The sequence below is a fragment of the Phyllobates terribilis genome, unplaced genomic scaffold (genome assembly GCF_046119375.1).
Source record: "Phyllobates terribilis strain yellow unplaced genomic scaffold, ASM4611937v1 Scaffold_8__6_contigs__length_399053987, whole genome shotgun sequence".
Lineage (NCBI taxonomy): Eukaryota > Metazoa > Chordata > Amphibia > Anura > Dendrobatidae > Phyllobates > Phyllobates terribilis.
In genome coordinates, this window is record NW_027362768.1 from 98026747 (window position 1) to 98054421 (window position 27675).

At 48.9% G+C, this 27675-nt stretch overlaps 1 long non-coding RNA gene across 1 annotated transcript in view; it reads right to left on the minus strand.

Moving 5' to 3' along the window:
• Nucleotides 1-27675, minus strand: part of LOC141156389 (uncharacterized) — a 541415-nt gene that overhangs the window by 164726 nt on the left and 349014 nt on the right. The window contains exon 2 of the long non-coding RNA XR_012247601.1: nucleotides 16013-16215. This is a non-coding gene — a long non-coding RNA (uncharacterized lncRNA). The remainder of the gene's footprint in view (nucleotides 1-16012; nucleotides 16216-27675) is intronic.

Below are 27675 nucleotides of genomic sequence, written 5' to 3' on the forward strand. Positions count from 1 at the left end.
TTTGCTCAACCTTCATGTTGGTTCATTAAAAAAAGCAACACAGAACACAATAAAACAAATCCATGGTGTTGAGTGGCTGACACAATAACAGGCTTTCATTAAATAGATCCATCAGGAAGTTTCAGACTAATTAATTTTGTGTTTATTCAGCTTTGGAAACCTCCCTCGTACGGTTTCATTTACCATGTAGCTGCTTTGCACAAGTGAATTACTTGTATAGTGACTCAAAGGCATTTAACAATGTCTTTGATATTTTAAGTACTAACTTGGAGGGATGTTTAATTTCTTCCTTATAATGAAAGAAGCTAAAAAAAAAAAAAAAAAGTGCTGAAACATTTGCCTTTTTCCTGCGTGAAATCAACGAAGAATGAGAAGAAAATACTAAACATTTACGTGGCTTAATGGTATAGACATGCACAGCTCAGTGCCAGGCAATCACAAGACATTGGCAATTATGGGTTGCAGTTTAAGGCTGTGTGCCCACGTAGCGTTTTTCAAGCGTATATGCTGCGGAATTTCCGCAGCGTAAACGCTTGAAAAATGCATGTATATCCGCACCCCATGGTCCCCAATGGCATTCCGCAATGTCAATGCCCATGCTGCGGATTTTTCCGCAGCGTATATGCTGCAGTCAAAAATCCGCAGCATGTTCATTAATTTTGCGGAAGCGCAGCGGAATCAATGTGCGGATGGTACCCAAGTCTGGAGGAGAGGAGACTCTCATCCAGACCTGGGTACCAAAGAACCTGTAAAAAAAAGAAAAAATAAAGTTTATACTTATCTTCTGATGTTTTCCCTCCGTCGCGCTGTTGTCTGAAGGACCTGCCACGTCATTGAGTCATGTGACCCACCACATGACTCAATGACGTCACCGCAGGTCCTGCACACAACAGCGTGAGCCGCTCAAGCCTCCGGACGGGGCAGAGAATGCATCAGAAGGTGAGTATAAAGTTTATTTTTTTATTTTTTACCATTCTGAACAAGTTGTCAAGTACTTTTCCAAGTGATGCTTGGAGAAGTGCTTGATAACCCGCATGCGGAAATGCATGCAAAGACGCCTCACAAACGCTTCTACCTGGCGGGAAAACCGCATGTAATATCCGCATGCGATTTTCCCGCCAGGGAGAAGCGTAAAAAATATGCTTCAGGTCCGCAACGTGGGCACATAGCCTATGAAAGAATTAACTCAGTAAATGTGCACTCTACCCCAATAACCCATTTTACTATTTAAAGTGCAGTTTCTCTCTAGCCAAGGACATTTTTTTTAATTCTGTAAACTGAAAAAAATGCTTAGCGATCATCACCACAGTGACCTGATATATAACATTTTTTTATCATCCACATCACTGTAGCTCTCCAGCTAATGTATTACATTTTAATATTATAATTATATATATATAAATATTTTTTTTGATTATTTATTTTTCTTTGGAGCGGGTGGGGGAATGTTGCAAATAGAAATAAACATCAATGTGGCAGCGGTATAAAAGTATAAATAATGCGATGACTTTATTGTAAGGGTCATTATTATTACAGTGGTTTTAATTTCTAGTTGTTTTTTTTTTCCCCATGCTGGGATTTTTCTAAAATGTCCTTAGTCTTGGCATGTAAATTTAAGCAAAGTTTACACTTAAAAGTTGTCAATGGCAGGAAAGGGTTAATGCACTTCCATTTTTTCTTCCTGCCTCTCTTCCAAGAGTCATAACTTTTTTTTTTTCTGAGAGAGAAGTTGTTGTCTTCATGACAATTCCTTTTAAAATACAGTGTACTGGAAAACAGGAAAAAAAAATATTCCAGGTATTGAGCGATGGTTAAAAAAATGTCACCAATGTTTTTGAGTTTTCTTCTTGCAGTGTTCATTGGGCAATAAAAATTACCTGATATTTTTCCACGTTCGTGCAATTACAATGATACCAAATTACTTTTTTTTTTTTAAACAACATTCAGATTTTTTTTCCACCAATTAAACCAAATTCTTTTGTTGCAATTTGTGTTATATATAGAGTCATGGCCAAAAGTGTTGGCACCCTTGAAATTGTTGCAGAAAATGAATTATTTCTAGTAGAAAATTATTGCAATTTCACATGTTTTGTTATACACATGTTTATTTCCTTTGTGTGTATTGGAACAACACAAAAAAACAGAGAAAAAAGGTAAATTGGACATAATTTTACACAAAACCCCAAAAATGAATTGGACAAAATTGTTGACACTCTCAACTTAATATTTGATTGCACACCCTTTGGAATAAATAACTGCAATCGCTTCCTATAACCATCAACAAGCTTCTAACCCCTCTTAACTGGAAATTCGGACCACTCTTTTGCTAACTACTCCAGGTCTCTCATATTTGAAGGGTGTCTTCTCCCAATAGCAATTTTAAGATCGACCCACAGGTGTTCAATGGGATTTCAATTTGGCCTCATTGCTAGCCACTTCAGAACTTTCCAGCCCTTTCTTTACATCCATTTCTGGGTGCTTCTTGAAGTATGTTTTGGGTCATTGTCCTGTTGGAAGACACATGACCTAGGTGTCATGGGTGTGTCAGGTTTGATAGACAGTCATTCTGGATGCGGCTGTAGAAGGTCAGTGCTCTTGGCCTTGAAAACACCTTCTTGATCCTTTCATCATTCCTCTCTCTCTAGGACTCTAGGACCCAGCGATGATCTCCATCTTCTGCTGCTAATTAACACACCCTTACTGGGTCTTTAAATATACTCAGTTGCTCCAGGGAATAGCCGGTGATGGAGTAAAATTCCTCTGTTCAGGTCTGGTGTGCTAGCAGTTGGCTAGATTCGTCTTGAAGTTCTTTTGAGGATAGTAATCATGATGTCTCTGGTGTCTTCTCAAAGCTAAGTGTTTCCCCTTTCCGCCCTTGTCCGCCTGTCCACAGATAGACATATTTGTTAAACTCGTCTGAGAGGATTTGCTTAAATTAAACTCTAAAGTTGACCATGTTAACCTCCCATTATCATCAAGACGTGCGATACGTGAACTACAACAGATGAAGAATATTGTCATTAAGAGAGCGGACAAGGTCGGCAATGTAGTGGTCTGGCCGGTGGAGAAGTATAAGGCAGAGGCATTCAAACAGCTTCGTTTTACCCAGAAATATAAAAGACTGGAAAATATTCCATTAAACACCTATAAGAAAGAACTTAAGGACTTGATTGATGATGGCATGGAAACCTCTGTCATCACATCTAAAATGGGAGAGGCAGACCAATAGTCTCTGGCATGGGGGGGTCTTTGTGAACCTATATGTAACTTTGTGATTTCTTTTTGCAACAATGTGTGGAGACCCTTCCCTCATTTTTAAAAGATACTACTGATGTCCTTAAAAGGTTAGATGGTGTGGTGCTTGAGGATGATATGTGGCCAGTTACCTGCGACCAGGGGAGAAAATTGAATTTATATTGAAACTTTTAAGATTTATTTTGACTCATAACTACTTTGTGTTCAAGGACCGCCCCATCCTGCAGCTCCAGGGCACGGCGATGGGGGTGTCTTGTGCGCCCTCATACGCCAACCTGTTCCTGGGGCTGTGGGAGAGGGATACAGTCCTGAACATCCCGGGACATGAAGCGGTTGTCCTCTGGTCGCGTTACATCGACGATGTATTCTTCATCTGGCAGGGCTCCACGTCGCAATTGGAGACCTTCCTGGCTTGTCTAAACACTAACGATCTGAATGTAAGACTTACATGTAAATATAGCCAGAAGCAGATCGATTTCTTAGATCTACTTATCTCCAGGAATTTGGATGGCAGCCTGGAGACGGACATCTTCCGAAAGGAGGCCTCAACCAATTCTCTGTTGCATTATGCCTCATCCCACCCCCCAAAACTAAAAAACTCTATACCCATAGGTCAGTTTCTGAGAGCTTGTCGTATTTGCTCCAACAAGGACAAATTCCTGAACCAAGCACAGTAACTGACTACACGATTTCGTGATAGAGGGTACAGGTATCAGGACATTAACAGAGGATTTGTCAGGGCTTTAAATACTGACAGACAAACCTTGTTGAACAAACCACAACAACCGTATCGTAGAAAAAGAAATAGTCAATCTAATACGACCCCTCGATTTATTTCTACGTTTAATTCTAACTGGTCAGCTATGAAAGCAATAATTTCTAGACATTGGCCTGTCCTCCTAACGGACAAGTATTTACGTTATAATCTGACAGCCCATCCAACTATCACTTGGTGTAAATCGAAAACATTAGGGAATCTACTTTCCAGGAGCCACTATATACCACTAGGGAATAATTTTATCTTTGGAAGCAAAGGCCCACCTTGGGGAAGCTTTCCCTGCAGTAGATGTGAGATCTGCAGGTATGTACCTAGGACTGTGGACTTTTGTAATTCTAGAAATGATAGAATATACAAAATTGTACACCACATATCCTGCGAGACTGAGGCAGTGGTGTATCACATAACCTGCCCGTGTGGATTAATTTATGTGGTAATGACTGCGAGGCCACTTAAAGTCCGTATCCAGGAACATATCCGGGATATTAAAAATTCAATCACATACCCTGATCCACAACTATTGAAAACCATTCCAAGACACTACTTAGAGGTCCATCAGGGAGACCCAAAAGGTACAATAGTACGTGGTATTGACCATATACACTTAGGAATTAGAGGGGGCAATGTAAAACAAAAATTATTACAAAAGGAAACACAATGGATTATTGTCCTAGATACGGTAGCTCCAATGAGAGTGTGAGTTATATGCCTTTCTTGGTCTAGAGAGCCGGAGGGTCTGTTTATTTTACCTGTTTTTTAAGTTGGTTTGTGTTGAGATTGATTTTAACTGTTATATTTGCCTTACTGTAGGGAACTTTTTTCTCTCTTTGCGATGTCATTGCCATTCACGGCATGAGAGTTACAACTGTTTATGGATGCATGGATTGTTCCTGTGATACGAATCCAATTCCACGTGACGCATACATCTGATGGATGGACATACCTGTTATCCCCACAAGTCAGGGGCTTTCTATATGTTTGAGTCTCATTACCGATATGATGTATGCCCTGATAATGTGGTTTTATAGTCCTCTTTTTTATCATTCATGCATGTCAATATGGCTGATAATCGTGTCTTATACTATATTCTATACCTGATGCCTATTTCTTTCAATAAGACTAGCATATTATATACCTTGTACCAATGCATGAGGGTCACTTTAGGGATATATGGATATGCATATGTGGCACCCCAGGGGTCTGGTTTCCACAGTAATAGCAATATTACGTCTGAGAGCAGGTGGGAGGTCTCCTGGTCAGGAATCCTATGCATGCCACACCTCCTGCCCAGTCCTGGGAGGGGAAGAACTTCCCCTATATAAAACTAGGGCTGAGGCAGGGTTAGGGGAGAAGAAGAGGAGTCCCAGACAGAGACATAGTCTGGTCTGGAGAGGAGCAGCTTTAGGGAAAGAAAGATCAGGAGATCTGTGGGAGCTGTGCTAAAAGAGGTCAGGGGCTGGAAGCTGTAGAGCTCGCCCTGATTGAAGAGTTCTTACCGGACCCGGAGTCCGAGGCTGTGGGGACTAATCCTTACCCAGCAGCAGAAACCGCCCGGCAGGGGATTTCAGGTCCTCTGGCCAAGAAACCCGAAGGCACGGTCACACGCAAGGGACCAGCACCGCCGTCGTGGAGCGGAAGCTACCAGAAGGCCCCGAGTCACCGGCCATACGGGTGAGCACCACACGGTACACTCAGGGACGTGGGCTACTTTTATCAGCCTCTAGCAAGGTAGCCAGAAGAGTACAATTAGTTGGGGAGGCCTACAACTCCACCTGGCCAGGGGAGATTCCATCTGCTCACAGACTGACCAGGCCCCGATCGCTAGCCAGTACTCCGGGAGGGTCTACCTTTGCCACCAGTAAAGACCCTGAACTACACTGCACCGTCTCTGAGTGTTTCATCATCCACGTCCGCTGCCCTGAGGCCATACCCCTCCCGTTGGGGGTTATACCATCCCCGCTGCACAACCGTATCACCAGCCTCAGCGGTCTGCCCTGCAGCGGCGGTCTCATGACCGCATTCAACGGGTGGTGTAGTCGAACATTCTAACATCTACTGCTAAAGACTGCCATTTAGTTTGACACCCTGGGCACGGACCGGGTCACCGCCACGAGGACTACTACTCCCAACAGATCCGGCTCCGGGTATTCCCCGCGTGCGCAACGCTGCACCACAGCACAGGCCCAGGGGGCGCGTCACATATGTTATGCTGAGTTTTGTATGCTCTTTAGCATATGTACCCTCCCTTATATATATTAATATATCTACATCCCTTAATTACACAGAGGCTTCATTTCTGTTTACAGTGTATCTTCCCATTCTGATTCATGGTTGGAAGATCGGAACAGCACTCCAGTTGCATATGGATTGGCCACCCATTCGGCACTGGATGACGCGTTCATGATCACTACCTATATCAGTACTATCTTCCCTACTTACCATTGCCATGGTGCTCCGTACATGTGTTGCCGCACGTTCCGGACGTCGTGGGCGGTTTCTGGGTTGCCTTGGCAGCTGGAGGGGTGACATATTCCTCCTTCCTGCTGTGCTCGGACCCGCCTGGACGCCTGAGGGGGTGTGGCGCCGTGACTTCTGATGCGCCCATTGGCTAGACATTGCCGTTCCCCCATATATTTACACCCGCCTACTCAGTCACAGCCACGCCTCCTGACGAAGCCACGCAGGTGAAACGCGGGTTGAGGCACGTTATCTTTTCATCCGCAACAGCTTCTCCACACTATTTACCACTATGTCTCAAGGTAATGCATTTCAGTATTTGATCTATATACATTGTTGCTAAGATACCCATATATTTTTGAGATCGTTACTGAATGTCCTTGCAGCTTTTGAGCCACAGTATATTATATAGCTCTGGTGTCTGTCTTATAAGTGGGACTATAGCTACTCTGTGCATGTCCGATTCCACACCCGGATATGCCTGGTATGGATGTTTCTGCTGCTGGTGATATGGTCCCTTTTTTCTTTTGATTATTTCCATCTTACCCCTAGTCTTGCCTCTTACCTAAGTCACTCATAATATGTATATACTTGTTGTTCACTATTTAAAAATAATTTTTGTATAATAAAATGTATTTATACTTTTCCATCAATAGCTATATCTTTGGCTGTTTTTGTTTGAGAGTGGTGCCCTCCATATACATTCCTGTGGATACTGGTCATACTCCTCTCTACTCTTTGGTGATAGATTTTGGTATGTAGCTATTGACGCGCCCCTGGGCCTGCGGTGTCGTGCGGCATCGCGCGCACGGGGGCTTACCCGGAGCCGGATCAGATAGGGGTAGTAGTCTCGTGGCGGTGACCCGGTCCGTGCCCAGGGAGTCAAACTGAGCTGCAGTATTTAGCAGTAGATGTTAGAAAGTTCGACTACGCCACCCGTGGATTGCGGTCACGGAACCGCCACTGCACGGCAGACCGCTGAGGCCGGTGTTGTTTGTGCAGCTGAGAATGAGATGACTCCCCACGGGAGGAGTATGGCCTCAGGGCAGATCTGTTAGAGATGATGATGGGAGTGATGGTGCGGGCGTCCCAGTGCCGATGGTGCAGGTGTGACGACGGAACACTGAGGCGAGAAGTGCAGTTTCAAAAGCTTTACTCACAGTTCTTTATCAGGTCCCTTGTGCACAGTTAGGACCACCCGAGTCGTGCTGCGTCCACCAGGTCAGGGACTCGGCCAACTCCCAGGCAATTCCAGAGCGTGGTCCAGAGCTCCCCTCTCTTCCTTCCTACTGGCCGTCCCCACCAGGGATCCACCTTTGTCCAGCTCCCTCGGGCCTTCTAGTGGTGAAACCTTTCCCGGTTTCCCTGACCCTATGTGGCGTGCCTTCCTGGTGGATGTGGCGAGGGGTCGTGCCAAAGCTTGACCACGACCTCCGGTTCCTGGCTAAGGATGATTAACCTCCACCAGTTTGGGATCCGGTACCCTTCTCTGCCAACCCTTCACCCGTTTTAGTTCTCTCGTGGGATCTCAGGGTTCCCTCTATGCTTGCGTCTCTGGGCCTTTCTCTGTGTTCCTCTTCTTCCTTCTCTCTCTCTCTGCTTCAGGCCTGGCTCTGGAGCTGGGCCCAGATGGAGCCGCAGCTCCCTGTCAGCCCTCTCTGGCTGAGCTCCTCTCTGCACAGAGCAGACCCAAAAAGACCTCGTCCTAAGATGGTGCCCACCTTATATACTCCCTCTAACACCCAAGCCCAGGTGACTAGCACCCAATGGGCTCCTACCTATGCCCAGAGTCCCTCCCCTATCTGCTCCTACACTACTGGGATGTTCCTCCCCCCCCCCACTCCAGCCAGGGACAGACCCTGTCGTACCTGCACATCTACCTGGTGGGAGTACCGTTGTTCTGTCCCCCGGAAATGGGGTGAGTGTAGTGCATGCAGCTATCTGAGCTCAGTTCCACACTCCATCCTTACCCGGGAGTGGAATACCACACCTCTGGTCTGAGGTGCAATACCCCTGTAGCAGCCGAGTCCTCGGGGTGCTACATTCCCCCCTGGTAAACCACAGCACGTCCTCGGGCTGGAAAAGAGCAAAACATAATAAACATACAAAATTTTTAAAGTATACGCTAACATATAAAACATTAACTACGAACTCATCCCTTTATGGGAGGTACTTTTCTCTTTTAACTCTACAGGTATAAAACATCATAAAAAACATTATCAGAAAATATAACTTTACAGGTAACTTTTTATATTATAATCTTAGCAGCATAAACTTTCAATATAAAACTCTTTCATATAGAACGTTCTTGTTCTTCTGGCCACAGTGCAACTTGTGACCAGGTAAAGTGCAACAGTCACTAGTAGAAAAACAGTTCCTTATAAAACCAGTAGGGGGCGCCTGAAGAAGCGCAACTATTTACAGGGTATGGCCGCTCTCAGTCCTCGGCCAGTGGGAATAGGGGAATGGCTGCTCACAGTCCTCAGCCTGGTAAGGGATTAGGGGCACACAGGAAACAGTCCCTTTAAACAATTCCACACTAGTCCCAACGGGGACCACACTTCACTCAGCAACAGTTCTCATACCCTGATGGGTAACTATATACAGTACTTTGTTTATGCTACTTCCCTTCAGTAGCGGTGTCCTCTCCTTGTTTCCTCCTGAGGGTAGTCTTCAGACCCGTCCGGGTCCTCTTGGTCTTCCTCATCCTGCATCTCCTCCTCCGTCAACCGGTGCACGTGAAGGGCGTATGGTCCTTTGGCACACTGATGCCGGGTGAAGGTGACCTCATCACCTGAGTAAAGGTCACGTCCTCGGTGTCCCTCCGGCAGGTGAGACTCGACATCCCTGCGGGTGACAAAGACGTCGCCGGGGGTTCGGTGATCCCGGATAAAGCCCCAGCCGTTCTCCAGTTGAAATTTTATTACAGTCCCGGTGGCGCGGGGACCGTGGGCCGTACGGGGGTTTCGTCGGGCCCGGCGTTTCTGCTCCGCGCTTTGGACCTGCAGCCGTTCCTCGCGGATCCGCCTCTCTCGCCGTTCCCTCCCAAAGACCTCCAGTTGTTGACGGCAACACTCCTCACGCTGGGCTGCGGCCGCCCGGGTCTCTTGGGTGAACCCCATGAGGTCTTCACCGGTAGGGTCCCATGCAAATTGGGCCTCCTCCAGCGGGAGCGGAACAATTTTGGCGGGCGCCGGAGCCGGGATCAGAGGCTCACACAGAGGCCATTCCTTCCGGAGTCGGGGGTTGACGTACTCCGGTGGCCAAACGAAAGGCAGCCCGTCCGGGCTAGTATGCTGTGCGAACAGATCTTCACCCAGGGGTGGCACGGTGGAGGTAGAGGGAGCTGTAGGGGCAGCGGCGCCCGGGGGCGCTCGGCCTTGCGTCCAGGCCGTAGGCATCCTGTCTGGATTCAGGTATGGCGCCTTCCGGGAGGAGGGCGCTGTGGGGACCGCGGCGCCCGGAGGTACTCGGCCCTGCGACCAGGCCGGGGGCACTTCCTCTTTTGCCGCGCTCAGGGTCAAGGGGCGTGGCGTAACAGAGGGCGCGACCGCGGCTCCTGCAGCTTGAGGCCTAGTTGGAAGCAGCGGCGGTGCGGCAACGGGCGCGGTGAGTGGAACTTCGGGCTCTGCGATGGGGAGCTGGGGCAGGCTTACGGCTACTGGGCTCGGGGTGGTGACGTCCCCATTACCTGCTTCCATCCCTGCGGCTCCCTCCGCGGCGTCGTCTCCGGCCTTCGTCCCTCCTGCACCATCCTCAGGGGCAGACATGCTCCACGTTGCGGGTGGCGTCCTCTGCTGGCGGGTTCCAGCCTGCTGGACCATCTCCCTTCTCCACTCGGCCAGTGCTTCCTGCTGTACCTGGGCCATCTTCCGGGCCAGGGCTTCCAGCGCGGTCTGTGCACGCTCCCGATCTCTGGGGAGCTGTGCCAGGGTCTCCACCAGGCCTTCTGGGGTGGCAGCCTGCAACAGGTTCCGGACCACAGGGTCAGTGCTGCTAGACTCTTCCTCCATCTCCGGGTGCGATCTGTCCAGACTCCTCCAGGCCGCACCCATCTTCTTTGTTTTGTTCTCTATCCGCCCCCCTTGAGGGTGGTCTCGGGGCAACTTGGTGACAGTCAGTTCCAGGGGCAGCCCCCTCACGCTGATGGACATCTCTATCATTGCAGTCTCTGCTGTTGGGGGCGGTTTCCGCTTTTGGCGCCATTCTTGGACCTGGCCCACGATGGGAGGTGGCCTCTTGCCACCCTCTGGCACGCCCATAATGGAGTCCGCTCTGCCAGGGCGGGAAATCGTCTCAGATGGCGGGAATCGTCTTCTTATGGCGGGAAACTCCGTGGATGGCGGGAAAAGGCTGCAGATGGCGGGCAAACGGCGGGAAACGACCCGAGATGGCGTCCGATGGCGGGAACCCTCTGGAATTGGCGGGAGACTCCTTTTTACGGTAAATATGAACTTTTCTTCAGGCACGCAGTACCCGGTGGTTGCGGGCACGGAATCCTGCCGACTACGCCAAAGTTGACGCGCCCCTGGGCCTGCGGTGTCGTGCGGCATCGCGCGCATGGGGGCTTACCCGGAGCCGGATCAGATAGGGGTAGTAGTCTCGTGGCGGTGACCCGGTCCGTGCCCAGGGAGTCAAACTGAGCGGCAGTATTTAGCAGTAGATGTTAGAAAGTTCGACTACGCCACCCGTGGATTGCGGTCACGGAACCGCCACTGCACGGCAGACTGCTGAGGCCGGTGTTGTTTGTGCAGCTGAGAATGAGATGACTCCCCACGGGAGGAGTATGGCCTCAGGGCAGATCTGTTAGAGATGATGATGGGAGTGATGGTGCGGGCGTCCCAGTGCCGATGGTGCAGGTGTGACGACGGAACACTGAGGCGAGAAGTGCAGTTTCAAAAGCTTTACTCACAGTTCTTTATCAGGTCCCTTGTGCACAGTTAGGACCACCCGAGTCGTGCTGCGTCCACCAGGTCAGGGACTCGGCCAACTCCCAGGCAATTCCAGAGCGTGGTCCAGAGCTCCCCTCTCTTCCTTCCTACTGGCCGTCCCCACCAGGGATCCACCTTTGTCCAGCTCCCTCGGGCCTTCTAGTGGTGAAACCTTTCCCGGTTTCCCTGACCCTATGTGGCGTGCCTTCCTGGTGGATGTGGCGAGGGGTCGTGCCAAAGCTTGACCACGACCTCCGGTTCCTGGCTAAGGATGATTAACCTCCACCAGTTTGGGATCCGGTACCCTTCTCTGCCAACCCTTCACCCGTTTTAGTTCTCTCGTGGGATCTCAGGGTTCCCTCTATGCTTGCGTCTCTGGGCCTTTCTCTGTGTTCCTCTTCTTCCTTCTCTCTCTCTCTACTTCAGGCCTGGCTCTGGAGCTGGGCCCAGACGGAGCCGCAGCTCCCTGTCAGCCCTCTCTGGCTGAGCTCCTCTCTGCACAGAGCAGACCCAAAAAGACCTCGTCCTAAGATGGTGCCCACCTTATATACTCCCTCTAACACCCGAGCCCAGGTGACTAGCACCCAATGGGCTCCTACCTATGCCCAGAGTCCCTCCCCTATCTGCTCCTACACTACTGGGATGTTCCCCCCCCCCCCTACTCCAGCCAGGGACAGACGCTGTCGTACCTGCACATCTACCTGGTGGGAGTACCGTTGTTCTGTCCCCCGGAAATGGGGTGAGTGTAGTGCATGCAGCTATCTGAGCTCAGTTCCACACTCCATCCTTACCCGGGAGTGGAATACCACACCTCTGGTCTGAGGAGCAATACCCCTGTAGCAGCCGAGTCCTCGGGGTGCTACACTATTCTTATAGGTCTAAGTGTTTTCCCTTGTATGTTTCCTTTGTTTTGTCTTTAGTTGCAGTGGGGCTGACTAGTGCTCAATCCTCCCCCTCCCTACCTAGGGCCCAGTTCCAGAGACAGCCAGGGTTTATGTATCCTGATCGGAGATAGGTGAGGAACCTATTTAGGGATGATAGGAGAGCCAGGGTGTTGTTAGATCTACCTAGGGGTCTCCACTCTCCCTTTCCCTAGTTGCTGGGCTTCTCCCCCTTTTGCCGTTGTCGTTCGCTGGGTCCTTGCTATACCTAGTATGACACTAGGACACAAACCCAGTTTTCTGACACTGGACACCACTTTGGTAATTTTCAGGTTTCATGATGCCTTGCACACAGTCAAGGCACCTAGTGGCAGAGGCAGAAAAACTACAACTACCCCAAAACATCTTTGAACCTCCACCATATTTCACTGTAGGTACTGTGTTCTTTTCTGTGTAGGCCTCATTTCATTTTCGGTAAACAGTAGAATGAGGTGCTTTACCAAAAAGCTCCATCTTAGAGGCTCCTACCTGTCACCTGCCGTGACCACCTGTCAGCCTACCTAGAGGCTCCTGCCTGTCACCTGCCGTGACCACCTGTCAGCCTACCTGGAGGCTCCTGCCCGTCACTTGCCGTGACCACCTGACAGCCTACCTAGAGGCTCCCACCTGTTGTCTGCTGTGCCCATCTGCTGTATCGGTCAGTCCCAGCCATCTGACCCGTGGGAGTCACCTGCTCTCTTACAAGGTCGTCCCCAGAGTAGCACCTGGCCCCTCTGCTCGGTCCCTCCCTGGTCACAGAGTCGTTAGCCGCCGTATGACCTAGGTCGGTCTGAGTTGATACTTAGTTCCGCCCCTCTGGGTCCCTCCTTGCACCGCAGCACAGAGGTTTCACCATCCGAATCCATAACAGTAACCCTGAGCCTTCAGGACAGCTTGAATTTCTTTGAAACATGATTGGGACTGCTTAGTCTAGACCAGTGCTTCCCAAACCCAGTCAGTCCTCACGGCCCCCAACACGTCAGGTTTTCAGGATTTCCTTAGTATTGCACAGGTGATTGAATTATTATCAAGGCATCAGACATTGCAACAGGTTCGCTCACCTGGGCAATCCTAAGGAGATCCTGAAAACCTGATGTGTTGGGGGCCATGAGGATGGGGTTTGGGAAACACTGGTCTAGACAGTGGATATCTTGCATTGCAACCTTTCATAAATTTTTCTCTGCTGTCCACATCCAGGGGGATTATCTACAGTGCCATGGGTTGTAAACTTCTTGATTATGTTGCACACCATAGACAAAAGAACATCAAGAAAGATCTTGGAGATGGACTTGTAACCTAAAGATTCTTGATATTTTTTAACAATTTTAGATCTCAAGTCCTCAGACAGTACTCCTCTCCTCTTTCTGTTCTCCATGCTTAGTGTGGCACACACAGAAACACAATGCAAAGACTGAGTCAACTTTTCCCCTTTTTATCTGGTTTCAGGTGTGATTTTCACATTTTCTACACCTATTACTTGCCACAGGTGAGTTTGAATGAGCATCACATGCTTGAAACAAAGTTGCTTACCCACAATTTTGGAAAGGTGTCAACTATTTTGTCCAACTCATTTTTGGGGTTTTGTGTGAAATTATGTCCAATTTGCCTTTTTTGTCTTTTTTGTGTGTTGTTCAAATACACACAAAGAAAATAAACATGTTTATGAAAAAAACATGTGTAACTGCAATAATACTTCATTTCATGAAACAATTTCAAGGGTGCCAACACTTTCAGCCATGACTGTATATTATCATTTTCTGAGACCAACAACTTTTTCATTTATTTTTCAGTCAGTTGAGCTGTGTGAGAGATTGTTTTTTTATTTGATGTTTTTATTAGACACAATTTTAGGGTACATACACCGCTTTGACTCCATTTTTTGGGAAAGAGCAGCAACCAAAAAAAGGCACTTCAGGCGGTTTTCTTTTTGCTTTCTTGCGTTTACCATATAGGTTTAAAAAAAATCTAACTATATCTATCTATATAAATCTATATATTTATATTTAGTAAGTAAGGCATTTGTGTTTGTCACAATACCAAGAATATTTATTTTTTTATTTCTTTATTTTTAAATGTGTTTGATCACTTGTTCTATATACTGCAATATTGCAGTATATAGAGAAACTGATGGTCTCCTATGAAGCCCAACCAATTGCTTGAAATCACAGGAGTACCGAAATGTCAGTGACTGAGGCCTACAGCATGCTTCCTGCTGCCACAGAAACCCATTAGCACCTCACATTCACTTTGGAGGGGGAGGGTGGTGATCGGTACCAGAATATGCATTCCTGGTGTATTATGCTACTTAAATGCCACGTTCAGTGATTAATAGCACAATTTCAAAGGTATTTTCCAGTTTCGGAAAATCTCCATCCCCAGGTGTCCCTCTTCCTGGTGCCTGTTGTTGTATGCAGCATTAATGTAAAGTTGATAGCGCTGCAGCCCATCAGTGAGCTACGTGGCTCTGCTTGAGTAGACGGCATATGAATCTCAGAGCTGCTGAGCTCACCGATTGGCTGCAGCGCTGTCAATGGGATGTCAGTCCTGCAGACAATAACAGACCCAAAGAGCAGCAGAGGAGACTCAGCAGTGGAAGGTAAGTAAAGCATAGTTTATTTATTTATTTTTAAGCAAATTGAGCCTGATAACAGGAGTTTTTTTGAAACTGGAAAACCCCTTTAAGGAGTTAAACAGCGAGAATCATAAAGCCAGCATTATCCGCTATGAGCTAGCTGTAACACAGCACCGAGACCCTATGTGCGGAGAGCACATCTCCTGAGCCCACTCCATACACACACAACTGTCATATGCTGCGCGGGAAAGGTTAGAAAGGAGTTAGAGTAATATTTTAATTCTCGGGATCTATGGCATAAGACCACATACGCGATACATGTCCAATATTATAAGCTTTTAGGTAAGATATATGTGGGACTAGACACAATTATTGTGTCTGTTCAATAAGGACTCTTGCCATGATCTACTGTTTTTGGTCTGATCAGAGCGATGTATCTCTGCTAATAAACCCAACCTAACTCAAAATACACCACAAATGTCCTATACATGCTGTGGTAAAGCAGCTTGCTCGGCTGTACACGGAGGTAGACACGGAACACTGTTTTTTTCAATTTCAGGTTGGTTTATTAAAACAGGTAAAAAAACACCATGGAGTCCATAAAGTAAACACAGCCCATTTGGCATAACGGCAAAACAAAATCAAAAGATACAGCACAGTCCATATATCGTCCAGGGTCCGGCCACTCAGGGTAACCACACACAGGTCAGATTTAGCATAACACATGCAAGCTCCTCTCTTTAGCAGGTCTCTCCAGATACTGAACCACTGAGTCACAAGGCTGGCTATTTACAGCCCAGACCACACCCTGGGGTGGAGATATGGAGAACAACCTCCTGCCCACTCTATGGCTGTTCTCATGAAACATGCCCTTTAAAATATGTCTGATTAACCCTCTCTGCACCTACCATACAGGAGAAAACTTCCAGGTTTCACATCACTGAAGCTATTAGCCTCAGTAAAACATATCTCCTTTCAAGTATCCTGCCAGTGACTTTGTCACAATGCCCACTGGCTGCTATAGGCTTATGTGCTATAGCAATAAACCCTAATTAAGGAAACTAACATATGAGTGATAGGTTGTTGTTCTCGTACTTACTTGAGAAGCAGGGTCTCGGCTATGATGCCGGTCATCACTGCCACAACCTGAAAGAGCCGAGTCGGGGCTGGATCTGTCAGTGTTTTCACATATTGGATGGAGATCGGCGTAGCTATGATGGCTGCTATTACTACAAGGCCGACAAGTAGATTTCTCCATTGACACATAAGCTTTTTCCATATAGTCCCCTCTTGAAGTTGATACTAAAATATAAAAGAAATACATAATTTAGATTAGACTAACGGTTCTGGAAAAATGAAAATGGAGAGTTTACCATGTTATTTCACTCAATAATATGGAAGATGCAAATACTTCTGAAACATTGTGAACACTGGACAGGGAGGATGACTTCTAATAGTCCTATCCAGGGACAACGAGACTGCTAGCGAGAATGAGACAGCCTAGTATCCCAAATCCAGTCAAATAACTTAGCAGATGTCTACTGCATGCTATGAGATCATTCCTTTATGTCTTTTTCAGATTTTAAGAATTGTTGCCAATATTTAATAATCGTTTCCATACACACGAGTCTCTGAATATTCACTTTTATGCTTTCTATGGGTCACCCACTTTTTGAGTGTTGTCAATCTATGGAGATGAGGCAGGAAAGAAGATAAGTGAACTCAAATTACCAGCAAGGAGATCCTAAATTAAAAGTAGAAGTTTATCAATCACTTCCTAATAGACAATGACCCCTATAGGCATTGGGTCATAAAGTATATGTGACGCGCCCCCTGGGACATATTCCTTTTTGAGGGGAATACCCGGCACTGGATCAGATGGGGGGTTGTAGTCTCCGAGCGGCTGTGACCCGGCCCGTGCCCAGGGCGTCAAACTCAGTGTTATGTGGCAGTCCTACAGATGTTATTAAGAGTTCTTTTGTGTCGACTACGCCACCCGTTGTGATGCGGTCACTGTGGCCGCCGCTGCAGCAGGGTCCGCTGAGGCTGATAGTGGGTGCGCAGCTTGGTGGGATAACCCCCAACGGGAGGGGTATAGCCTCAGAGGGGACAGGTGCAGAGGATGGGGGTTGTGGTGGTGCAGTGCAGACGGCAATGAAGACAGAGTCGGGTTGTGCAGTTAAGGGTGTTTACTTACTGCAGATGTTGTACTGGTCACTCCAGCTTCGAGTGACCACCCGAGCCGTGCTGCGTCCACCAGGTCCTGGATCCAGCCAACCCCCAAACAAGTCCGGAGCGTGGCCCTGAGCTCTCCTTCTGTCTCGTTCTCTGGCCGTCCCCACCAGTGATCCACCTAGGTCCAGCTCCCTCGGGCCTTCTGTTGGGACACCCTTGGCCTTGGGTTCCCTGACCCTTCATGTGGTGTGCCTTCGGGGTGGATGTGGTGGGTGACCGTGGCAAACGCTGCCCACGGTCTCCGGTCTCTGGCTGGGGAATGTTTTTACCCCCACCAGCTTGGGTTCCGGTACCCTGATGCCGACTCTTCACCCGGGGATTTAAGTTGGGATCTTGGAGTCCTTTTCTGCTGTTTCCCCCTCTGGGTCTCTCTTTCTTCTCCTCTCTCACTCTGGGTCTCTCTTCTCCTCTGCTCGCTGACTTGTTCTCTGCATCTGACCCTGTTCTTAGTTGGTGCCCACCTTATATACACCCTCTATGTGTGAGCTCAGGTGACCAGCACCCAATGAGCTCCTAACTTTACCCAGGCTGCTCCCCCTATCTGCCCCTACACTACTTGGGATGTACCACCCCCCTCCCACTCCAGCCAGGAACAGACTCGGTAGTACCTGCACATTTCTAAGTGGGAGTACCGTCGGTCTGCTCCTCGGAAATGGGATGTGTGTAGTGCATGCAGCCTACCGAGCTCAGTTCCACACTCCTTCCTTACCCGGGAGTGGAATATCACACCTCTGGTTTGAGGTGCAATACTCCTGTAGCAGCCGAATCCTCAGGGTGCTACATATGCAATCCTAGCCCAATGTGTCATGAGTGAAGCAGCCAAAAGGCTGAAAAAGACTTTGCTGTGTATCAGAAGAATGAAAACTATAGTCACAGTTTAATAATAATACGAAAATGGAAGATTGTAAAACACAATGTACAGAAATGAGAAGAAAATAAAATATGCCACCAATATTTGCCAGTCCAGGATTTTCTACATGTTCCTGAAACCAGACTCTCTTACATAAACCACTCCAATGACCATATTTATTATCAGAGCAGAAAATAAGGCTTCATTCAGTCATCCGTTATTCTAGCAGGTATTCTGTCTGTGTTTTTCATGGAAAGAAGGATCTAAGGGGTAACGTTTCTTTTTGCTGAGAATGACAAGCCAGGCCTGGCATGTCAGAGTGAGGAGACTTATATGCCACACACGCTCCTCTGGGAAATTAAATATGCAAATTGTCTCTTCAGAGAGGAAGATGACTAGAATACTAATGCTACCTACTGGAAGTTGAAACCCTAAAATCAATATCGACCCTCTAATGAACCTTGCCATATGACTTAGGATAAAAGCAAAATCATAATCTCAATTTGCAGACATGGTGTTTTGGGGTATTGCTCCCCGTCAGTGCAAAGTTTGAGATCTTACCCCTTAGATCTCAGTCTTAAGCCTATCACCTAGCCAACACAGATCTCATACTTTGCACTGATGAGGAGCAATACCCCGAAATACCGCGTCTGCAAATTGAGATTCTGATTTGGCTTTTATTCTAAGTCATATGGCAAGGCTCATTACAGATTCGATATTGGAAGTAGCAATCCTAAAAGTCAATAAGTGGCACAAGAGTTTTAGTCCTCTTCCTCTCTGAAAAAGCAATTTGAATCATGGAAAGAAAACATATCCATTAAAGGCCCTGGACATGTTCACATGTACGCCGTATTTGCCAACTGTTTGTCTGCAAAAAAATAAAATAAAACCAAAAATGACAGACAAGTTTGTTTTTAATTCAATTTGGATATCAAAATTTTTCATTTCAGAGAATGGATCCGTGAGAAAAAATGAATAATGCTCAAGCTATGTGTCATCTCAGTGCTGTGCATTTTTTTTCATATGAGAAAAACGAAGGACTCAAGGATTGTAAAAACTAACACATGGACCAAAAACACACTCTTCAGAACTGAAATCGCAACACAAGAAGGAAAAATGGTTGTGGATTTATGAAAAAAATCACAGGATCCATAGACATGTTAATGATGGAAACAACATTTTCAAAACATCTATTTATTCAGCACTGAATATGAGCGCCACATGCAAACATACCAGCACTTACAAGCCTTGCCATGGTATCAATGAGTTTATTAATGGTTGTCTGAGGAATGTTCTGCCGCACTGAATGCACTTGGGCAAATAGTCAAGATCCGCTGCTGCCAGCTTCCTTTGCAATTGCTGAACAATGACGTCCTAGATGTGCTTGATCGGAGACAAGTCGGGAGACGCAGCAGGTTATGGTAGCACATTTCAGCCACACAGGCTGCTCACAGTAGCACAAGCAACATGCAGCCTGGCAGTGTGGTGTTGAAAAAAAGAAAGTACCCTAAAAATATGTTGATTAAAAAAAAAAAAACCTTGAAAAACTCAAAAATAATTTGCCGGAAAAAAAAAAGCACATGGGACAGTTTGACTTGGTCATGAAACTAGTGGTATGGCCATTTCTCCAATGTAACACAGAGCTGTTAGTGTACCTGAAATGGAACCTATAGGGTTCTGGCTACCTTACAATATGCCTCCCTACACCGATGTGATACTCCATCATGAATGCCTCATAGTGTTGCCCACGTGGTCTCCAGACCACTCTCCGGCTATCATTGGTGTCCAAGACAAAAGCCGGACTCATCGCTGAAGAGGATAAACCTCCATTCCAGTTTCTATTGCTGTCTTACTTTTCACTATGATAGAGTGGTGGCATGAGTCCAATGAAGAGGCCTTCATGAGGCAAAGTCACACTGGTCCTATTCTGTGCACGATGGCATAATGTATGGTAGCCGGACCCATCTAATCTGCTTTCCTCTTACATCAACAGCTTGGCGTTACACTAATTTGTTTCATTTCTCCAAAATATCTACGGACTAGTTTTTCTAAACGACAACATCAGACTGCATATTGCTTATGCTATAAGCAGCTTCCGTGGCCTAAACATGCCACATGCACCTATGGCCTGCAGCATCTCAAGATATGTGTTCCATCGAGTACATCTTGAATGTTAATGGTCTGCAATTGTAAAAGGAGCTGCCAGTAGTGCATCTTGATGGTGTGTATGCCCAATTGCATTCGGTATTGCAGAACATTCCTCAGACAAACATTAATAACCTCATTGATAACTTCCCAAGGAGGGTATTTCAACAATGCTTTATTATTTATACAAAAACTATTTACATACATAAGAACAAGGTAAACAAAAAAAGGATCCAAAGTCACCCTAGGGACAAAAAGAATTGGCATAAAGAGTTATCAGTGACAATGCACAGACCTCAAAATTGGGATATTTCATAGAGGAGAATACATGATTCAGATATAGAAAAGTTAGTCACCGGGTACCCCTGTGAAAAAGCTAACATGAAACGTGCGTCGGGGCTGTTCCCTGGGAACTCTGCACTTGCACCATATTATGGGTGAGTTATAGCTATCATGATTGATTTATGCATATGCACTTTACTGGCATAGTGCCAACATGCTATTGCTGTTAACTGACAGCAGTAAGGGAGAAAATTAATGAGTTAGAATCTCAGCACAACCACTTTACTACTCTCCTCTTAGATACATCTCTCATATTGTAGCATCGGCGTCCCTGCCTCCTGCTAGGCAGGGACGCCGTTCCCCTCACCTCTCTGCTCCGTGCCCGGCGTCTTCCTCCCGCACTGCTGGCAGCGCGCGCTGCTTCCCGGCCTCTGTGCTTAGGGCGCGCGCGCTCCCCCTCTTTAAAGGGGCCGCGCGCGCCGTCCTAAGGAGTCCCCGGCCAATGGCCGGAGGACCTCACCATATATAAGGCACCTCCTCCAAAATGGAGGTGCCCGAGCAATGTTGTTGCAAAGCCTTTCAACTCTGCTTCAGCCCTCAGGTCCCGATACTAGTTACCTGCCAGTCACCTGCCAGATTCCTGCTTGATACCTGCCTGATACCTGCCTGATATCTGCTTACCTGCTTGCTATCCTGTGGTCCGACAATCTGCCTACCAGCACCTGCCAGTCTGTCTATGGATCAGTCCGCCTGCGGACCAGGAAGTACCTGCCAGATACCTGCCTGATACCTGCTTGCCTGTCCAGAGACTCTTACTCACTCACCTGGGAGCGCTCACCTGCTACCTATCTGCTAGCGTACCTGGAGGCTCTGCCGTCACTTGCCGTGACCACCTGCCTGTCCAGATACTCTTGCCCGCTCACCTGGGAGCACTTACCTGCTACCTACCTGCTAGCCTACCTGGAGGCTTAGCCGTCACTCGCTGTGACCACCTGCCTGTCCAGAGACTCTTGCCCGCTCACCTGGGAGCGCTCACCTGCTACCTGTCTGCTAGCCTACCTGGAGGCTCTGCCGTCACTTGCCGTGACCACCTGCCTGTCCAGAGACTCTTGCCCACTCACCTGGGAGCACTCACCTGCTACCTGCCTGCTAGCCTACCTGGAGGCTTAGCCGTCACTCGCTGTGACCACCTGCCCGTCTAGAGACTCTTTCCCTGCTGTCACTTGCCGTGACCACCTGCCCGTCTAGAGACTCTTACCCTGCTGTCACTTGCCGTGACCATCCGCCTGTCAAGAGACTGTCCCCGTCACTTGCCGTGACTTCCTGCCCCTTCTACCCAGAGACTGTCCCTCCTGTCACTTGCCGTCACTACCTGCCCGCCTTCCCTGGGAGCCACCCGCTTTCTTACAAGGACTGCCCCTTTGTATAGTTGCTCAGAGGTTCCACCTCCCAGACCCGTTACAGTTTGCTCGGGCCATGGAACCCGGTGGCACCCAAGCTCCCTCGGTCTCGGACCTATGCCATGAACTGTCCCGTCAGAGGTCCCAACAGGAGTCCATCCTGAGCCACCTGCGTAGTGTTAACTCCCGCCTGGACACACTGACTACATCTTCGGGACCGGCTTCCAGTCGCACGACTCTACCCCGGCAGCGCCGCTGCCCATCAATTCCATGGCATCTCTTCCCGGTCCCCGCCTCACCGCCCCGCCTCGTTTTGGCGGAGATCCCGGTCAGGCACGGGGCTTCATTAACCTGTGCACTCTGCACTTCGAACTGTTGGCACACCAGTTTTCCACCGACCGAGCCAAAGTAGCCTTCATCATGTCCCATCTCACGGGGGAGGCGGTGGCTTGGCTAAATCCTCTATGGGAGAGAGGAGACCCCCTGGTGTCCAATCTGCCAGCCTTTCTCTCGGCCTTCCGGAAGGTCTTCGACGAACCAGGACGGAGGACCTCATCCGCCTCATCTCTGCTACGCCTCCGCCAAGGAAGTCTCACCGTGGACCAATATGCCATACGGTTCCGTACCCTTGCTTCGGAGCTTGCCTGGGATAACGACGCCCTGGTGTCCGTCTTCTGGGAGGGTCTGTCCGGCCGTATTAAAGATGAACTCGCCGGTCGGGACATTCCTACCACTCTCGACGACTTGATTAGACTTGCCACCGGGATTGACATCCGGTTCCAGGAGCGCACCAAAGAGGTCACCCGTGAGAGGAGGTTTCCACGCCTTGCCCCTACCTTCCAGAGATCCGTCACTTCCTCCATTACTCCTCCAGCGCACTCACCCGAGCCTATGCAGGTCGACCAGACCAAGATGGTCAAGACCCGTCAGGAATTACGCCGTGCCGAGGGGAGCTGCTTCTACTGTGGCAGTAAGGAGCACCGGATCCGTTCCTGCCCGGAGAGGTCGAGAAACGCCTGTGTCTAGGATCGCTCAGAGAGGTCACCCTAGACAGAAATAAACCCTCTCCATCTCTAATGCTGTCGGTCTCTATCATCTGCGGGGAGAACCGTTATTTTGAACTGGCTCAACTTGACTCTGGAGCTGCCGGAAATCTCATTTCTCAGTCCCTGGTAGAGAAATACCGCATTCCCAGCAAACCTCTGGCTGTACCCTTATCTGTCGCCGCCATGGATGGGGGCCTCTTACCACATCCCATCCAACTCATCACTGAATCCATAACTCTGCAGGTGGGAATGCTGCACTCTGAGAGCATCTGCTTCCATGTTCTGCCTGGACTCTCTCACGCCCTCTTGCTAGGCCTACCTTGGCTCCAGAAACACGCACCCGTGCTTGATTGGCAGACCGGAGAAGTTCTTCGCTGGGGACAGGACTGCCATAAGACTTTTTTAGTTCCCGTTCATCCTGCTCGTCCTTCTCCTACCCCAGCCAATCTACCCGGCCTGCCAGCTCCCTATTGGTCTTTTGCGGACGTCTTTAATAAAAGAGAAGCAGAGACATTACCCCCTCATAGACCATACGACTGCCCAATTGACCTGATGCCTGGCGCTACTCCTCCCCGTGGGCTTATTTACCCTTAGTCCGCTGCTGAGACCCAGTCCATGTCTGAATATATTGAGGAGAATCTGGCCCGGGGATTTATCCGGAAATCTACCTCCCCGGCGGGAGCAGGCTTCTTCTTCGTCAAAAAGAAGGACGGCTCACTCCGTCCCTGTATAGACTATAGAGGCCTTAACCAGATCACAGTGAAGAATAAATACCCCCTTCCGCTCATTCCTGAATTATTTGACCGTCTGAGGGGGGCTAGAATCTTCACCAAGCTGGACCTCCGTGGGGCGTATATTCTGGTCCATATCCGTCAGGGGGATGAATGGAAGATGGCATTCAACACCCGAGATGGCCACTATGAATATCTTGTAATGCCATTCGGTCTCTGTAACGCTCCCGCCGTCTTTCAAGAGTTGGTCAATGACATCTTCCGTGACCTTCTCTACTCCTGCGTGGTGGTGTACCTGGACGACATCTTGGTCTTCTCTCCGGATCTTCTCACTCACCGGAGGGACGTTCGTCAGGTCCTGCTCAGGCTCAGGCAGAACCACCTCTATGCTAAATATTAGTGTTGAGCGAGCACTAAAATGCTCGGGTGCTCGAAGCTTGGGCCGAGCTCGCCGTGATACTCGGGTGCTCGACCCGAGCAACGAGCCCAATGTTAGTCTATGGGAGACCCGAGCATTTTTGCGGCGGCACCCCTGGCAGTCTTTTAAAAGCCTAACAAGTGCCCAAAACGATAGTGACAGTGCTCAAATGACATGGGGACAGCATGGGGATCGCCCCAGGAAGCATTTCTGACCCCCAGGTCACTGCTGTCAACAACGTGGTCAGAGGTATTAAGCCACTTTTACAGGCTCACAATAAAACGTTCAAAAACGAACGTGAAACTTTTTTCCTGTGAAATAAGGAACATCCTTTCCAGGGTAAAGACTTGTGTATAAGTTAAAATAAATGACCAAAACCAAAAATACTCCTCCACACCTTCGGGTATGTTCATAAGTAGCATTTTTTATGCGTTTTTGCACTTTTGTATTGCTATCAACTATGACAAATGCATTCACCGTGAAATGTCATTTTAACATTTTACAACCTTATCTGGCCATGTGCTGTGTGACACATGCATAAAGTGCTGAAAAGACAAGGGAACAGCATGGGGAAGACCCCTGGAAGCATCTCTGACTCCCAGGTCACTGTCTAAAAGTGTGCCCATCATAAGTGATCCTTACCGCATCAGAAGATGCAGACTTGCAACTATCCCCATGCAAGTTCTAGTCCCAGGGCAGTGTTCAATTGTACCTCCCCCATTCCTTGCAATACAAGCTCAAGTATGCAGCCTGCCACCCACCCACCCCCAGGCTGCAATACCATACTGCTTGCTTGCTTGAACTTGAAATTGGGCCTTTTAGGCATGTGGAGGCGGAATCTGGCCACCACGTCATGGCTGTGTTGGCGGCCTGGAATCCATACTCAGTCCCCAGCCGCCCGGCGGCCGGGTGTCCATACTCGGTCCCTAGCCGTCCCGCGGCCGGGTGTCCACACACGGTCCCCAGCCGCCTGGGGGCAGCCGGGTGTCCATAAACGGTCCCAAGCCGCCCCTATTTCTCCTTGGAACATCCCCCCACACACTTTTCTTAGCCTGGCCTGCTTTAGGCAGCATTGGACGAGCCCACCAGAGAACCAGACTCCTCCAGTGGGCCCTAACTTCTCCATCGGTGGAGTTGAGAGTGCCAAGGTGAGGAGCATGATGATGATGACAGAAGTTAGCATCTGCTATGTTTTCTTTTAATGCAAGTGTAAATGTGCAGCCTGCCACCCACCCACCCCCAGACTGCAATTCCATACTGCTAGCTTGCACTTGAAATGGGGCCTTTTAGTTTGGAGGAGGCCGAAGCTGGCCACTACCTCATGGCTGCTTCGGCAACGAGGTATCCATACTCAGTCCCCAGCCGCCCATATTTGTCCTGGTGTGCCTTATACATAAGATTAAGCGCGTATACCAAAACATTACCTGTGCCCTCCCCAGTGCATTTAGTGGGAAGGAGAGCCTATTCCGCTGTAGTGTGTGCATGCCAAACCCCTGTTCATGGTACATGCGAAGATGCCTCCCACCTTGCACCTGTCGTTGCAGACTTGCAACTATCCCCATTCAAGTCCTTGTCCCAGGGCAGTGTTCAATTGTACCTCTCCCATTCCTTGCAATGCAAGCGCAAGTATGCAGCCTGCCACCCACCCACCCCCAGGCTGCAATACCATACTGCTTGCTTGCTTGCACATTAAATTGGGCCTTTTAGGCATGTGGAGGTGGAATCTGGCCACCACGCCATGGCTGTGTCGGCGGCCTGGTATCCATACTCAGTCCTCAGCCGCCTGGTGGCCGGGTGGCCCCGCTTGCTCCCCAGCCTCCAGGGGGTGGCCGGGTGTCCATACTCGGTCTCCAGACACCCCTATTTGTCCCGGTAACCTTTCCCACACTTTTCTTAGCCTGGCCTGCTTTAGGGCAGCATTGGCCGAGCCCACCGGACTATCCGACTCCTCCGGTGGGCCCAGGCTTCTCCATCAGGGGAGTTGAGAGTGCCAAGGTGAGGAGCATGATGAGTATGATAGAAGTTAGCATCTGCTTTGTTTTGTTGTAATGCAAGCGCATGTATGTAGTAGCGGCTAGGCCTGAGGTGGTCAGCGTTTTGGCGCATATCCTACCTCCTTCGAGGATTGCTGGATGTTTTCCTGCTACTATCCAAGTTCTATGACTCCCGTTAAAACAAAGCTTCAGGTGATAAATGATGGATGAGGTAGTGGCAAAGGAGAAAGAGCAGGAGGAACAGGGACCATTCACATCAATATCAGGCCAGTCAACCAGATATGTCTTGTAGGATATGTTTCTGTAACAAAAGGAGCGGTTCGGCTACACAGTTATAGGGCATACAGTGAGTGCAATGCCTACCAAAAATTTCGAGCCACTCCAATGCCCCTTGGAAATGACATGGAGGTCAGAGGGCGTTAACTAAACCTTTTTTTCCATTTATAGCAACTGGGTCTCCCGTGCACTGTTGGCCTAAGCAGTGAATGGAAGGCTTTCCAAAAATTATGAGGAACTGCAATGCCCCTTACAAGAGCCATGTGTGGCACCCCAGTAATAGAGATGTTACGTCGGAGAGCAAGTGGGAGGTTTCCTGGTCAGGATCCCTTAAACATGCAACATCCTCCTGCCACAGTCATGGGAGGGGAGAATTCTGCCCTTATAAACTGGATCTGGGGCGAGGTTGAGTGAGTCAGAGAACAGTCAGAGTCAGAGTGAGAGCAAGGGAAAGTAAGAGCAAGGAGCTCTGTAGGAGCTAGGAGCTAAAGACCAGGGGCTGGAAGCTGAGCAGAGCTCGCCCTGGCAGAAGACAATAGGAACCGGACACAGGAGTCCGAAGCTGTGAGGACTTATATATCCAGCAGCAGAAACCAGCCGGCAGGGGATTTCAGGTCCTCTGGCCATAGAAGCTCGGAGGCTCAGTCACAAGCAAGGGACCAGCACCGCCGTTGTGGAGCGGAGGCTAACAGAAGGCCCCAAGTCACCAGCCATACGGGTGAGCACTACACGGTACACTCAGGGACGTGGGCTACTTCTACCCGCTTACAGCAAGGTAGCCAGGAAGAGTGCAGACAGACGGGGAGGCCTACAACTCCTCCTGGCCAGGGGAACTCCTGCTTGCTCACAGACTGACCAGGCCTCTTCTGCTAGCCAGTACTCCCGGGAGGGTCTACCTTATAATCATCAGTAAAGACCCTGAACTGCACTGCAAAGACTCTGAGTCATGCCTGCTGCGCTCGTGCACCATCACCCCCATCATCCACACTCACTGCCCTGAGGCTATACTCCTCCCGAGGGGAGTTATCCCATTCTATGCTGCGCACACAACACCAGCCTCAGCGGTCTGCCTCGCAGCGGTGGTACTCCCTGACCGCAATCCACGGGTGGCGCAGTCGGACAATTAAACTCAAAACCTAAGAAAGACTGCCACTGGTTTGACCAGCCTGAGCCACGGGACCGGGTCACCGCCACGGAGACTACAGACCCCAGAGACCCGGCACCAGGTATCCCACACATGTGTACACACGGCCCAGGGGGCGCGTCACATGCAGTACAGCATATTACAAACAAAAGTCCCATTATTGGGGAGTGGGTGCCTCATGGTATTTGCTTATGCTTTCCAAGCAAAAGCTGCCAAAAATTAGGACGGAGCAACTTGCAAT